This window comes from Rhinolophus ferrumequinum, chromosome 2, assembly GCF_004115265.2.
Source record: "Rhinolophus ferrumequinum isolate MPI-CBG mRhiFer1 chromosome 2, mRhiFer1_v1.p, whole genome shotgun sequence".
Taxonomy (NCBI): domain Eukaryota; kingdom Metazoa; phylum Chordata; class Mammalia; order Chiroptera; family Rhinolophidae; genus Rhinolophus; species Rhinolophus ferrumequinum.
In genome coordinates this window covers 101,169,582-101,186,188 of record NC_046285.1, presented here as the reverse complement: position 1 = coordinate 101,186,188, position 16,607 = coordinate 101,169,582, and the positions used below count along the sequence as shown (strand labels likewise).

General features: G+C 42.2%; 1 long non-coding RNA gene across 1 annotated transcript; it reads right to left on the bottom strand.

The window, feature by feature from the left end:
• Positions 1-584: 584 nt before the first annotated feature.
• Positions 585-12,777, bottom strand: LOC117013612 (uncharacterized). The gene is made up of 3 exons (XR_004421359.1): positions 12,577-12,777; positions 3,596-3,695; positions 585-1,367 (listed from the first exon to the last, which is right to left on the bottom strand). It is a non-coding gene; the product is annotated as an uncharacterized LOC117013612 (long non-coding RNA).
• Between the last annotated feature and the right edge of the window lie 3,830 nt (positions 12,778-16,607).

Genomic DNA, 16,607 nt, shown 5'->3' with positions numbered 1-16,607 from the left:
CCCATCTAAGTTTATGAAAGTCCTCCTCTTACCTTTCTCCTTCTCCTAAGACCCTGGGAAAGTATGTGTTAATCATTAATTTTGAAAGTTGAATGATGTTTCTTGACCCAACCGGATATATTCCTGAGTACTGGCAAATGGAATTGGTGAAGCCTGTTGCCCGTGTTCTTTCGGTGGATGAGAACACCATGATAGCAGTTCACTGAGGTGAAAGGTTGCCTGCACTGGAAGTGAGACCAAATCTAGAACAGGAGTCCCCCTCTGTGCCAAGTTTCAATTTCTCGTCTCTCTGCCCTGATTTGTGACACTGGAGCCGGACCCTATAAACATTTCTCCTTTGCCCTTTGGCCAAATGTTAATCTCATTACTTCAGGGTTCTGGAGTGGCAGTGCAAGGTGAAAACACTGCTTCTGAGTTCTGGGATGCCGTTATCATCCCTCACTGCAGTAGCCCAGCCACGCAGCCAAGTACCAGCTGTACCTTCAGACCATGTTCCTCCCACAGTGCCCACTTCCTAAATGCTTTTCCCACCCACACCCCCTGCAATGACAGGCTGCTTCTCCAGACCACCTCTGGCCTTTGCCTTCCAGAAAGTTTCTTCAACACCAGCAGCTTGCAAGTTCCTGTGGTAGCTGAGTCCTCTCTGATGAGGTCTGAGTCTCAGCCTTGGGTGGCAATAGGGGGCTTCTCTCCTAATCCTCGGTCCCTTTATCCACTCTCCCTTAGCCTAGAGATGATAGCTACTCTTTTGTACATGCTGCTGCTTTAGGGTCCTTTTCAAGCCTTTTTTCATAGTTAAACCCCTTTTATAGTTAGCAGTATATTACGTTTCTTTATATTATACTTCCCTTGTGAAAATGTGGGAGCGATTTTTATCTTTTGACAGCACCTTGACAGATACGACCCCCTTCAGGTGATTTTTGTTGTAGGAAGACAAAGTTGAATGTATGTCCTCTCAAATCAAAATGCAGGACAGTAAAACTGTGCATACTCAAAGCTCACTTCCATCCAGTGCCTCCTTTGTTCTTTGCTCTCATGACGTTGATTTCCTGTCCTGAGAAAGGCTGGTATTCTTGTCAAAGATCCAACAGGAATCGGGTGAGTGGGTCTTCAGGGCTCAGACTTCTAGACTCGGAGTCCAGTGCCTCAACAAGCAGGGGCTCCCTGGGGTAAGGCCCTGGGTAGGATTCCCAAGTTAGCTGGGGGCATGAGAAAGGAAGAGGAAACACAGGCTCATCGGTAACCAGAAACCAACGTTGCTGCCTCAGTCTGTGTCCGAGGGGGAAACTATTGAGTGAGCTGTGTGGAACAACTGGGTCTTTGGCTTGGCTTCTTCCATTACCACAGCAGTAGGGAATCAATAAATCCTAAAAAGAAAATAAAAAAAAGTTTCGAGCCAAAGTTGAATCAACACACACAATCTAATTTTAGGCCACAGAAAATAAAAGGTCAGCATAGAATAAGGATAGTAATAACAACAATAATTCCAGGCATCATTAGCTATTATTTCTTTTTCTCCACAGAGGATGGATCTGGGCCAATGAAATTTTCGGGGCCAACTCTGCTTCCTTTCCTGTGAGCTAACCTTGGTTTCCCAGACAGGACACACTGAGGGCATCCCGTCTGAGGCAGGCTCAGTGTTGGACAGTGGCAAACTCACTCCTGTGACTTAGGGACCCCGAGGAAGCGTTTTAGTAGGAAACCCATACATACCCTATGGCCACTACATGTAACATTTCACCGTAAGAGCCGCATGGAGGACCATCCGCAGCCTCCCCCAACCCTTTCTCAAATTGCGGTGAAATTCGCATAACATAAAATTAACCATTTTAAAGTGAAGAATCCCGTGGCATTAAATACATGCACAATATTGTATAACCACCATCTCTGTTTTGTTCCAAAACATTTTCATCACCCCAAAAGGAAACTACCCACTCATCAGTCATTCCTCAGTTTCCCACCATCCAGCCCCTGGCAACCACCAGTCTGCTTTCCGTGTCTGTGAGTTTGCCTATTCTGGGCGTTTCACATAAATGGACTCAGAGGACATGTGGCCTTTTGTGTCTGACTTCTTTCACTTAGGATGTTTCAAGGTTTATTCATGTTGCAGCATGTATCAATAGTTCATTCTTTTTTTTTTATGGCTGAACCCAAAGGTTCATCAGTGGATGAACGAATAAAAAACTTGTGGTGTATACATACCAACTTCTTTTTAAATGTTTTTTAAATCATCTCCTGACATGGAGGAGATAACATGTAGGAACACTGCCACTGATATCTTACTTTGAATGAGATTATCTGATAAAATTATTACACTTGGGCTAGAAGGACCAGAGAAAATTTCAGGGTAGAGGGGGACTCTCAAACTACAGAGCGATGGTGGAGGGATGAGGGTAGAAAGGCCAACTACAATTTAGCGGAAGTCTGACTCTGGTTCGAGTTCTAGGAAATTATTCCTATGGGGTATCTCTGACTAATGCAACATTACATCGCTGAGTGCAGAATCAAAACACACACACACCCCTTATTCTCAAAGATCAGTGTGCTAAAGATGAGCTGGGTGAGAGAAGATCTGCCATCTCCTTATCCAGCACACTTCTGGGCCAAGTCTTCACTAGATGAATATACCGTGTTTCCCTGAAAATAAGACCTAGCCGGACAGTCAGCTCTAATGTGTCTTTTGGAGCAAAAATTAATATAAGACCGGTTTTATTTTACTATAATATAAGACCGGGTCTTACATAATGTGATATGATATAAGACTGGGTCTTATATAATGTGGTATAATATAAGACCGGGTCTTATATTAATTTTTGCTCCAAAAGACGCATTAGAGCTGATTGTCCGGCTAGGTCTTATTTTCGGGGACACACGGTATTAGTTGTGGAGCGCATAACCTCATCAGTCCCAAGTGGGTGTAAGCTATGCCGCTGATTGAAGTTGCTCCTGGGTGACTCTCTGGTGATCGCACTGACCGCAGATGCATGGTCTATGCTGAGTTGAGTTGAGTTTCCACTCCTCATGTGGGACAATAAAATACCTTTGGAAGGAAATAGTCCAAGAGTCAAGGAGACAGATTCCCTCTTCATCTTCATTGGGAGTTAATTTGCTGGCAATTACGGTGTCTTTACCATACACTTAGACTCTCATTCATTTACACTCCAGGAAGAAGGATGGCTCTTTATGACTTTTTTATTTAAATTATTGATGCTTAAAACCCTGAGCCATTCATTTCCTGCTTTCTCAACATTGGTAATTGACTAGTTGAAGGCAGGTGTGGGTTTGAGAAAGCTGTTTAGTTGGCAAGAGGAGTGATCGTTGAGGGGGCCGTGCTGTTAATTTTGCCCACAGATGGTTATCAATCATCTAACACTCTAGTCTCTGCATGGGAACACACAGGTGATTCCCTGTGCAAGACTATTTTCCCTAGAAGCAATGCCAGGGTTGTGGTGTGGGTTATCCCTATAGAGGGCGTGCATGCGTGTGTGTTCCCTATAGGATGTGTGTGTGTGTGTGTGTGTGTGTGTGTGTGTGTGTGTGTATAAAATCTCTAAGGTAAGTGCTGAAGTACATAGACATCTTTTTCTCTACTTACTCTTTTCTCTGGACTTCCTGTAGTCATCCTGTGAGTGGTAAAATCTTCTACCAGTTCTGCTTGTAAGCAGCTCACTCTTAGGAAGACCCAATAGAAATAGCTGCAGAAGGAGGAGAGGCAAAAGCAATTTAAGTGAGGCAAGATGTGCAGCCACCAGAATCTAAAAACCTTAAGTTGGAAGTAATAACATTTTGGATCACATATGTCAACTTTATTAGAGAGAGAGCATGGCATGAGTAGAGCAAACATTTTGAGAGGGTACCATGTTTTAGGAGATGTGCTATACTCTAGAGAAGAAGAATAAATGGTCCCGAACCTCAAGAAATACACAAATTTATCAGGGGAGAATGAGTCTTAAATGTCAAATCATAGAAACATGATTAAGTGTTATAATCAGAGAGAACAAATAACAGGGAGTCTAGAGGAGTAAACTGTCCATTTTGGAGGAGACGGGAGTGACATTTGAGTTCAAGCTGGAAGGGTAAGGGGGATTTGTCAGGTAGAGAAAGAAGGGGGAGAAGGAATTCCAGGAGTGTCCAAATGAGAAGATACCAGCTGGCTGTTGGTTGGTTAATGAGAGGCATTTAGAAGGCAACTGAAATCTTTTGGGAGATTTATGAGAAGGCAACGATGGTGGGAGTGCTGAGTGGGACTGATTCCGGCAGACATTTAGGTGATAAGTGGTGCCTATTGGGGTACCCATGGATGCAAGGGTTTAGGGAGAGAGAAGGGAGACAGGATGATTGCAGTTTCCAGCTTAGGTGAACAGATGGACACTAATACACTTAACAGAGGTAGAGGAGGGTTGAAGAGGATAATGACGGATTCAGTTTTGGCTGTGGTAAGTTTGAACTTTCCAAGAGATATCTTGGGAGAGATGGACGCTTGACTTTGGAGATCGTGCCCTGGTGGTCAGAATAGAAGGCGACTCTGATGAATCTATAGGTATTAACACATCTTGTTTCTAATTTTAAGCAATTAGCATATCTGGGGATGGCATTAGAATTTTTAGCGTTTATGCTTGAAACCCTCATTAATGCATTCTTGATCACTTTTTGTTTTCTTTGGTTCAAAGAATAAAGTCCCCTCATTAATGTGTAAGTACTTTATTTGATGATGTATTACGTTTCTGTTTTTTTTTTTTTTAGCCTCTGGAGAAAGGACGAATACATTTAAATTATATACTACTACTAACATATTGTAAATTTCTGAAATGGCATTTATGTTTGTAAATCTAGTATAAAGTGTTACATAAAAATTCAAAGTGGATTAAAAGGAAGCACCTAAAGAATTACTTATCAATAAATCTCTTTTTCTCCCTGTAGTGTAAGACAAAGGAAGTAGTCACTAGCAAAAATAACTAATAGCCTAATGATATCACTCAATTATGTGGCCGTAAGGGAGGGGACTGGTGTTTCCAACTGGCCTTTTATCTGCCTCTCCTGCTCGTGACATGCCATAGCTCCCCGTGGATAGAAGAATAAAGTCAAAAACTTTCAAGCTGGTTTTCAGGTGTCCACTGGTCTGGACACCCCCTTCACCTCTGTACCCAATCTTGTGTAACTATCACTACCAAAACTTCCTGTTCAAGCCAATTGGGTCTGCTTACCATCATCCTAATATGACATAGGCATGTTTGCTCCGGTGCCTGCTCAGGCTCATCTGGGTCACCTCTGTGTCCCAAGCCTTCCCAATAGGCAGTGCTGAGCACTTGGCACATGAGCTGATCAGTGATGTGAGGTCTACAGCAGTTTTCTGTATGATTTGACATAGTGCCCTGTTTTTTTTTTTTTTTTTTTTTTTTCTTTCCAGGAGGGTCTGTCTGGTAGCAGATGGTGGGAAAGGGGTACCGGTAGGTGGGAATTCTTTCAGGAAGCCTTGCAGGGGTCCAGGTGAATGGGGAGGAAGCAGCAAACAGGCTCGATTCTAGGGAAGAGAAGTCAAATTAGACATTTCCTAAACAGTGTCAACCAATGGTCCTTGGTTGAGTTTTGATTTCTCTTGTAGATGATGATAGAAATGGGGAGTGCTTTAATGGAAAGTGGGAAAACAGGAGGAGGGAGAGTGAGGAGGAATTCAGATACCACATCTAGAATTGGGCCAATACGTTCATGGCGTCTGGAATTTCCAGGTGGACTTGGTCAGTTGGAAGCTGAGACTACCACGTGCAAGAGAAGCTAGAAGAAAGGGATATAAAATAACTAGAAAAAGCACCACAAATATTTGCATGCTAATTGTGGGCTTCTGAAGTCTTTGAGGGGTTTGAGGCAGTTTGTTTTCCAAATAGTTTAAGCATTATTCTTGCCATCATATTTTTAAAATGCTGTTTGCAGTATCTATGAAGAAAACGCTTGCTTAGCAGTCTAACCCATATTAATCACAAATTCCAAATTCATGGCATCAGAATTACAAGAAGTTTCATATTATCTAATTAGAAGGAGATTCCAGTCTTTGGTTCATTGACTCTGGAGCCATATTACAGTCTTGTTATATTTGATAATGACATAGCAGACATTCTATCAGAGCTTGGGTATCTGGAGAGAGGTTCCAAAATGCTTTAATCTTGTCACAAATCAGAAGCAGCTGTGCCTTATCAAAAGGAAAGCTGAAGTTTGGATGGTCCACAGGAAAGCAAATGTGACTTAGAATCTAAAATAACAGATTCTGGGGTTTTCAATTGGACAGGTGTTCCCCATCAAACAGCCCCCTCCCCACGTTGATTCTTGTTGGTTTTATTTCTTTTGACTTCTTTCAAACCAAAAATCACATTGGTCTGATGAACTTTATCGTCAGCACTTAGGCTTTTTATAGCGAAGGCTAAGCTTATCTTGAGACTTTTACACACCGAAGGAAACAGATACATGAAAGATGTAACTTAAATACAACTTGCTCCCTCTGAGCGGCAGAATAGCTAAACAGGAATGTATTAACATCAGTCAGTCAAGGACTGCAAGCCTCAAGCGCTGAGCCTACAAACTTCCTGTAGGTTCTACGATGACATGAAGCTGCTGTCGTGGAAACTCTAAAACTAACAAGGGTATTAGTTTCATTGATTTTCTGAAAATGGGAAAGAAAAAAAAAAAGTGCTCCGCTAAGTCCAGGAAAGAGATTTAATACAACTGTCTTTTAATAATATTAAGTTTCCTAGAATCGATATTTTCTCCCCCTCATATTATATGGGTTGCTACACACCAGTTGCTATGTAGAGACTGGGGATCAATATTAGGCTTACCTTCTTCAGAGACTATTTCAAAGGCCTGCATAATGGAGCATAGATTAGAAAGAGCGAAATTGAATTTTAAGTACCCGGACATTATGCTATCATCTTCAACCTGGGGAATTTGTATAGATTATTCTGGGGCCCATGGGACTCATGAGGCTGAGGGGGAGAGGTGCCGGTTACGGAGCAGCCCACAGGACTCCAGTGATGGAGGAGTCCTCTACGACTGTTTAACAAATGCTAATTCAGGCCTTTGGGCCACTCTTGAAAGTACCTTCACTCACTCTGAGGGGTGCTGGGGGAGGAGTGATGACAGTGTTCTTTACACAGTTTTGCATAGTGGCTTTAAATTATGCCAGACCCAGCCTGTGTGAACGCAAACTCTGATGTGGAAACCCCTTTCTACTCAGCTTTACTTTATTTTATTTTGGAAATTTGAATGAATATTTATTAGCCAATATAAGTAACTCTTGATAGAATCACTGAGTTTTTTTTTTTTGCAACAGTATTATGATGACCTTTTTCATTACTATCTATAGAAAATAATAATACCACAAAAATATCAAATACCACAAAAGATATCAACAGCTCAGAATTTCATAGAGGGTAGAGCACTATAATTTTTGAGTGCTACTAGTCTCTTATTTTAAGAGGTTGACCTGAAAAACAAATTCTGGAGATTTATTGTGCTGTTGATATTTATAAGTAACTATTTGTTAAAAAAAAAATTTATTTAAATGATCCAGCAATTGTGCTCCCGGGTGTTTAGCCTAAAGAAATGAGAACATAAGTTCATACAGCAACCTATACATGAGTGTTTATAACGACTCTATTTTCAACTGCCAAGGTCTGAAAAGGAGCCAGGTGTCCTTCACCAGATGAATGGCTAACAGAATCGTGGTATGTCCACACCATGGAATACTACTTGGCAATAAAAAGAAATGAACTACTGATACATCTTCTGTGATTCTCAAAGATGTGCGGAGTGAAAGAGAGCCAGTTTCAAAAGGCTGCATACTAATTCCATCTGTATGATCTTTTTCAAAAAAGATGATAATAGTCCTGGAGAGCAGATCAGTGGTTGCAGGGGTGTGTGTGTGTGTGTGTGTGTGTGTGTGTGTGTGTGTGGTTACTATGAAGGAATAATAGGGAACTTTTTTAGAGTAATGGAACTGTTTGGTCTCCTGATTGTGGTTTTGGTTAGACAACCCTACACGTGTGTTAAAACGCGCAGAACTGCACACCAAAGAGGGGAAAAGGTCAATTTTACTGTATAATCAAAAATATAAAAATTTGAAAGTTGCTCTTATTTATTTTTTTTAAATTTGGAAACAGCTGCATTAATATCATCTCTCTGTAAAAATAGGTACTAAATATCCTAGCTGAAAACCCATGCATAAGTAACTGCTAGCACACACATGGTTGGGTAATGGAGGAAGCCATGTAGTAGTTCACACAGGAAGTTGCTGGATGTGTTACTTCACAGGTAACTTGAGCATAACCTGTAAGTCTCCCAGTAATTATGGTGGACTAGACAGGTCTGTGTTAGCAGTAATAAGACGGCACATGTGAATGTGTCATAATTCTTAGAACTTCCCCATCTTCTCATCTTAGTGCTGTGAAGTAGATAGAGCAGGAATCTTTATCAAAGTGTTTTAGACATGGGAAATTGAGGCACGAAGAGGCTAGGTCACCAGATCACCAGCAGCTGAGTAGCTGGGACTGGCGTCCAGAGTATTTGACTCATGAAAAGTTCTAACTGTAGGATTTACGATTTATTTTTAATTAAAAATTTTGTTAACTGAAAAAAAAGTTTTTTTAAATTTCAAGAACAGCCTTATTGAGGTATAATTGACATATAGTGAACTGTTCATATTTCAAAGCATTCCCTTTGATAGATTTTGATATATTTATATACTTGTGAAACCATGACCACAATCAAGATAATGAACCTACCTATGCATTGCTCCCCAAAGTTTCCTTGTGCCCTTGGGAATGTCCCCGCCCTCAGTTCCCTAGCAACCACTCCTTTTGGCTGGCTTATTTCCCTCAGCATATTCATTCTGAGATTCAGCCACATTGTTGCATGTATGAACTGTTGGTTTATTTTATTGCTAAGCAGTGTTCTACTGTGCATAGACCACCGTTCGTTCATCCATTCACCCTTTGGTGGGTATTTGGGATGTTTCTAGTTTGGGGCTGTTACAAATAAAGCTACTATGCACATTTATGTATAAGTCTTATGGGTATAAGCTTTTATTTCTCTTGTGTAAATAAGTAGGAGTGGAATGGTTTGGTCATTTAATAGATATACAACATTTTAAGAAACTGCCAATTGTTTTTCAAAGGCATGATATCATTTTACGTTATAATCATTCGTTTGTGAGAATTCTACTTGCTGCACATCCTTTCTAACGTGTATAGTTTTAAATTTCAGTCGTTCACATAGGTGTGCTTTGTGCAAAGAGCACATATGTGCTCATTGTGGTTTTAATTCCCATTTCTCCAGTGGCTAATGATGTTGAGCATTTTTATGTGTTTAGGAGCACATGAGGCTTGATGACGTGTTCAGATCTTTCGTCCATTTAAAAAGTTTTGGTTGCCCATTTTAAATAAGAACCGATTTATTATTGAATTTCAGAGATCTTTATACGTTCTGCTTACAAGTTCTTTTTTTTAATTAAAAAAATTTTTTTAAAAGATTTTTATTAAAAACATAGCCAACATACAATATTATATCCGTTTCAGGGGTACACCGTAGTTATCCAACATTTATACAGCTAAAGAGGTGATCACCATGATAAGTCCAGCAACCATCAGACACTGTCCCACACTATCCAAATATTATTGACTATATTCCCTATGCTGTATACTATATTCCCATCACTTATTTGGCCTGTTATTCCCTTTCATGTTTTCCTCCCCTTTATAATTTTTCAATTACAGTTACAATTATGGAGCTCTGTGCTGTTAACCTCCTGGGTGAGGAAAGTCCTGAAGTTCTGCTGGAGGCCTGGGGAAAAGCCGGGAAGTCTGAATTTATTCTGAAAAGTGGTTAGTGGACCTGATAGCATGTGGAAATAGAGCAAAACAAAAGAAGAAGGAAACGAACCAAACCCTGAAAAATGTACCTCCCTTCTTCTCGAGATGGTACCCTGTGTTCCCCACAGTTCTCGTGTTTAGAAAGGTCTGCAGACTGTTGGGGCATTCAGAACTCAGTGAGGGGAGGAGCGTGCCAACAGAGCACCCTGGTGCCAGGGGAGGTAGAGCCTTGGTGGCCTCCCGATTTTCCAAGTTCTAGGCAGGTGGGTCTAGCTCACAGATTAGCACAACTGCCCATTGTTCTTCCTTTATGATGACAAAGTGTCCTTTTGTGCAATTTGTGGCACTGAAACAGATGAGGCGAGTGACCGTCTCCCTGTGAGCATGTTTTCACTCATTTTTCCATGCCAACTTCTTACAGTGACGTGTCAGTGTGTTTGCCCACAAGCAAACAAGCTCAACTGTATCAGGTCAGGACCAGCCTGTGGGTGAGTGGGGTGTCAGCAGACAGGTGGACAGCGCTCCAGTCCAGGAGCAAAGTCAAAAGCCAATCCAGGCCCTTGATTCCTCACCTCCACCTCCCTGTGTTGGACTCCCCCATTACGCCTTCAAGACACCAGGAAATTTACAGAGATGGCGTGAATATCTTTCTTGTATACTTCTCTGTCCCTCCTTATCCCACTCCACCCCTTTAATCCATTTCCCCCTGTTGTTTGTCTTTCCCTGGAAATTTGCCTTTTAAATCAATCTCTTTCTTCCTCTGTAGAGGAACCCACTCACGGAGTACGTTAACTCCTCTCTGAAAAAGATTCCTTAAGAACTCTGTAAAATTTGTATATCTGTGAAAGTAATTTCAGAATTGTTTATAATATTTCCACACTTATTAGCATTTTTCTAAGGCTAGCGGCCCAGATGGAACTTCTCCAGTCTTTCCTCCAGCTTTCACCTCACTCCATGTTGCTACTACCACCATAGATGACACATTTATGGACTCAGGCAGCCAGATCCATGGAGTTATTACTGCCTGTCGTGCATGCTGGCGAGCCGTCTGTTAATCCCCTTTTCCTCCCATGTAAAGGGCTTCCCTAACTCAGAGGATTCCCTCTCAGATTGCATCTGCCACTCCACTCGACGGTTCTGGCAGGTGACCGGAGATAGTTGTTCAGTGGCCCCCTTCTGCTCAGATAAAGGTATTTTGTAACATTGTTCTCCATTAAGCACCAATTTGCCCTCTGCCTTTCGAATGGTGAAAATATCAGCTCTCCCCCTTTGTGGGGAAAATATTATAAGGTTGGAATTTCATGCATTGAAATTTGGAAAAATAATGAAATGGATTGAAGCTTCCCTGTACATAATTTATTGTTGGCACTTAGTGCTCCAGTGGGTCTGGTGATGGAACTTTGCTGAAATGAGTTGGCGTGGGGAATGATGCAGAAACCTGATTTTTGTTGTTATGTTAACACAGCCTCGATGGATAGGTCCGATGATTTCAGATAACCTCTCCTGTTCTTGAATATTATTGCTTCCTCCTGTCCATGTTGGTTTTTCCATCTCTAGCCACTTTTGGCACAGTGTCTTTTTATTATTTTTTATTGCTCTTTAATTTCTCTATCAGTCATTTTTAATGTGATGGATCCACACTGTATTCAGTAATTAGGGTCTTCTAATTAGGGTCTTAAATTCTGAGTGTTAGGAAGGAGTCAGTTCTTTGATTTTGTGTGTTATTCTTCTGTTAATGTGCTTGGATGTCACTTTTATTTTTATTGTGGTAAAATACACATAACGTAAAAATTTACCTTTTAACCACTGTATAGTGTACAAGTCAGTGACATTAAGTACATTCATATTGTTTGGCAACTAGATGTTAAACCAACATCTAGTTGAACCAAAATCTAGTTAAACTAACATCTAGATGTTAAACCAACATCTAGTTGAACCAAAATCTAGTTAAACTAACATCTAGATGTTAAACCAACAGTCTCATTCCAGGACTTTTTCATCATGCCAACTAGAAACCCCCCAAGCCCATTAGGTGGTCACTACCCATTGTTCCTTCTCCCCAACCCCTAATCTGTTTTCTGTTTCTGTGGCTTTGCCTATTCTGGACATTTGATATAAATAGAATCCTACAATATGTGCCTTTCATGTCCAGTTTCTTTGACTTAGCATACTGTTTTCCCTTTGTTTGGCTGAATGATAGTCTTACATTAACTCTTTTTAAAAAAATAGGATTTTAAAGAAACTTTTTGTTTATTTTAAGTGTGTTTTTCCAGGACCCATCAGCTCCAAGTAGTTGTTTCAATGTAGTTGTGGAGGACGCAGCTCACACTGGCCCGTGCCGGGATCGAACCAGCAACCCTGGTGTTATGAGCATCGTGTTCTAACCAACTGAGCTAACCAGCTGCCCCTACATTAACTTTTTATTGAAGCACATTCTGTTGTTGACTCAGGACTCATGGGACCTGTGTTCTCTCCAGATCCGTATCTTTCACTTGATTTCTTACCAGAGCATAGCTTGGAATGTATCCGTGGGAGTCTTCATTTTGTTAATGAGATGGTGATGGTACACACCTTCTGAGCATTTACCAGGTAACCATAGCAGTGCTGGGAACATAACACCCACTCTCGAATCTAATCCTCAGAGAAGCCGTGCTAATTAGACTTTCATACCCATTTGGCAAAAGAGGAAGCCAAGGTGTAGACGAGTTAAGTAACCTACCTTGTGTTCTTAGCAAGCGAGTTGCGTTTGGGCCAAGACGGTCGGTTGCATAGCTCAGCCTCTCACAGGCTCTTGACTTTTCTTGCTTCTTTCAAGCTTTCCAGGTCATAGAGTAAGAGAGGAAGAACGTAGTTTTCCATTGGGTTGAAGCCCTAGGAAGTGGCCTGAGTCAGGTTGTCCATTGGATCACAGTGGCTTCTTCAGAAGTAGTAATAACTTGATAATTTGGTGCTTCTGAGGACACCCAGCCTATCCAGTTTCTGCACTGCACACACCACATCCTGTCCCGTGCGCTCTTGCCTCTCTGCTTTCTTTGCCTCTCCCCTTCTAGTCAAATCTGTCTTCCCTTCAAAGACACACAGAACTCAGTTTCTGCATTAAAGCTTTCTCCTTCTCCTTTAATTGGGTCTCGTCTCCTTTCTCACAATTCTGATAATAATGTACTTCTCTTTGCTTTGCCTTCAGGTCCTTATCATACGTGGCCATATTTTTAAGGACAGCTGGAGGTGCATATTTAGTTTGCCTCCCCAGGGAGATGAACTGCTACTTCAGATCTCAGACTTTGTCTCACATTTCTTCCGTAGGTCCCCAACCCCACACCCAGCTATTAGCTCAACTTTAGACAAAGAATTGTCCTTTGACATATTAATTTGAAGTAACTGATGAAATGGTGGAATTCAACCCCATACTATCTCCTCTGAACCAAAGCTAACCGGAGTCAGGAATTTAGAAACACCAAGATACAAACACTAGAATGCATCTTACAGAAAGTAGTTTGGGGGACTCGGGGGAAGATGGTTCAGTGGTTAGCGTTGAGAATGATTGGCAGTGTTTGACCCGGCCCCTCAGCAGGCAGTCGGGGTACCTGGGGCCGGTATTTGCTATCATGGCATTCATGGAAACCTCTAATTTCTTGCTAAAAAGACTGGACATATATATATTCAGTGTTCCTCCAAATATAGTTTGAGAAATACTGGTTAGAAGTCATATAACCTGTTTGCTTCTGAAGAAGAAACTTAGTACAAGAACCACACTCCCTGAAGTAGACGTCTTTCCTGTTTTTGTCTCTTTGATATTTAGGGAGGAAGCTCATTCACTCTGAGGCCTTAAGGAGGTGTTCTGTTCATGTTGGGCAGGAACAAATAGCACCGAAACATCAGTGGTTTACACAGTGAGAGTTATTATTTCACATGGGTTATGGGGTAGGAAACGATGGGGCTGTGCTGTACACAGTCACTCCACACTGGCTACTGGGGTTTTCAAAAGCCTCCCCACCCCCGTGCCCACCCCCAACACATGCACATCATTTGACACCCTTCTGATGGAGAGATGGCATTTGTGTCCCCTCTCCTTAGAGCTTGGCCAGCTTGTTTCTACTTCAACTAACAGCATAGAACAGATGTGATGCTGTGTGGCTGCCAAGCTGGTTAAAGAAAGGCCATGCAATTTCTGCCTTCTTTGCTGGAGCACTGTTGCGCAAAGCCCTGGGCCGCCATGTATCTGACTGCCATGATGTCTCCATGTTGTGAGCAAGTTCTCCCCGTCTGGAGAGGCTGCTCCAGGTGAGGGTCTTGGCCTTTGTGTTATCCTGCCCCTGGTACCGGGTATATGAGTGAACAAACTTTTAGATGATTCTAGGTCTTGGTCATTGAGTCTTTCCAGCCTCAGACATCGTGGGGCATCAGTAAGTCATCCTCTGGTTAACTACAGAATCCAGGCGCATAAGTCAATGATTGTTTTCAGCAGTTCAGTGCCTCTGCTGCAGTGGTAACTACAAGACCACCTAAGACACCATCACCTCCACGAGAGGCTCAGGGCTTGCTGACAAGGGTAAGAGGTGGCAGGAGAACTGAGCAACATGGAAGCTTTGGCCTGGTAGTGACATGCTTCATAGTTCGGCTCAGCACATGGCCGGGTTTAATTTCAAGAGGATGGAAAAACCTAGTGAGCCCTTTGCTAGCGATAGAGAGAACTGGCAATTGGTGAACTTCAGTAACATCCATCTCTGAAAGTGAATAACCCCATGCCTCCTCTTGTGGACTGATTGTGTCCCTCCACTTTCATATGATGAAGCCCTAAACCCCAGGTGATGATATTTGGAGGTGGGGCCTTGGGGAGGTCATTAGATTTAGAGGAGGTCATGGGGGTGGGACCCTCACGATGGAATTAGCGCCTTTATAAAAAGAGACACCAGAGAGCCAGCTCTCTTTCTTATTGCCACGTAAGGACAAAGAGAGAAAGCAGCTGTCTATAAGCCAGAAAGAGAGCTCTCAGCAGACACCAACCATGCCAGCACCTTGATCTTGGACTTCCAGACTCTTGAACTGTGAGAAAATAAATTCCTGTTGTTTAAGCCACCCACTCTGGTATTTTATTACGGTAGCCCAAGCTGCCCGCGTTACTCCCCACACTGCAAATGCTTTCAAAGATGTATCCAACCTGCACAGTAAGTTTGCTGGGATCTCACACAGCAAGGGCACCAGAGCCCATGTGGGTTATAGCTCCCCTTCATCATACTAGTTTATGCGAGTGAGACCCACCCTGTGCCCAGCACATGTGTTACAGGGAGAACCCAAATAGTACTTCACATTTCTCTGACTTCCTCGGTACGTCGATGTGCTTGATGAGTACAGAGGGTCCCAGCATTTTGGCAAATGACATGATTTCAATAGCCTGATGGATTAGGATCTGCCAGCAGCACCTGCTAGCACACCATAATGCTCATCTGTGAGAAGCGGAGTCGTGCTCAGCTTCTACAGGGAAGCAGATTTCCACACCGCGTTCCATTTCCATCTGGTCTCATCAGTCACCTCGCTCTGGGTGAAAGAAAAATGCCTTGAGTGATCAGAAAAAAACAGGTTAGTTTTGGGGCTCTCAGTCATCAATGCCACTCCGTCTCCCAAGTCATGGTTAACATGTGCTGTATGAAAGGGGAAAAAAATCACATGAAAATGACCCAGCAAATGGCGAATTGTGCCAACCTGTCATTTTAGCTACTGTGATTCACCAGTGATATCTTAGTTTGGAAACAACAGCATAAATTCCTCAGAGGCTATTAACAATGGATTTGCCGAGCTTTGTCTTGTCGTAGATGAGAGGCAACATAAACATAATTCTAGTGGATGCTAACGGACAGAGATCCTTCTAAGGACCGATAAGACTGTTGTATTCTGGACTATGTTTAGGCAACTTAAATTCTGCATCCCGTGAAAGTGCCATTTTTAAAGGATGAACTCTCCGCTTACAACGAAATTTTATGATGGAGAAAATATTGACAGCCAAATGCATCTGGGCAGACTTGTCTTGGATCATGCAGTACACACACAAGCTGGTATTGTCCCCCTACTCTGCCTACAAGTGCACTGTTACCAAAATCAATGATTAATGGTTGAAAAAGTCTGAAAAATGGATATCCCTTTGACCTTTCTAAGGTTTGTCATTTAGTTGACATACCCATTACCTCAAAAATCAAATGTGTTTGTCTAAACATTATTCTGATGCTTACTTTGGGCACTAAAGGGCAGACAGCTGACCACGGACCCGCTGACAGTGATCAATTCAGCCTGGGATCTTGTCACTTTCCCTGTTTATTCTGCTATCAATCTCCCCTTTGCCTGCCACCACGGCCACTTTCTGCTGCTCAGGCGCTTTTAAAACTAACAATAATCCAATTTAGAATTGATCAATGAGAATGTGTGGTCAGTAAGCAAAATGACAAAGTCTGCATGTAACCGCTGGCCACAGTCAGGGGGATATTTTATACGAATGGGGCTGAAGGCAAATTTTAATTAATCAATTAAATCCTAACGGCATTCAAGCCTCCTCCTTTTTTTTTTTTTTTTTTTCCCCAAAGTCAGTTCTCTAAGTTTTACCATCTTTCTTAGAAATGGGGGAACGAGGCCTAGTCCCTATCTGTCTGTACCTTCTGGAGCAGTGCTGTCCAGTAGAACTTTCCGCAGTGGTGGGAATGGTCTGTGGAAAATGTCATCACCACTATCTATCTGTCACGAAACTTGAACTACAGCTTGTGT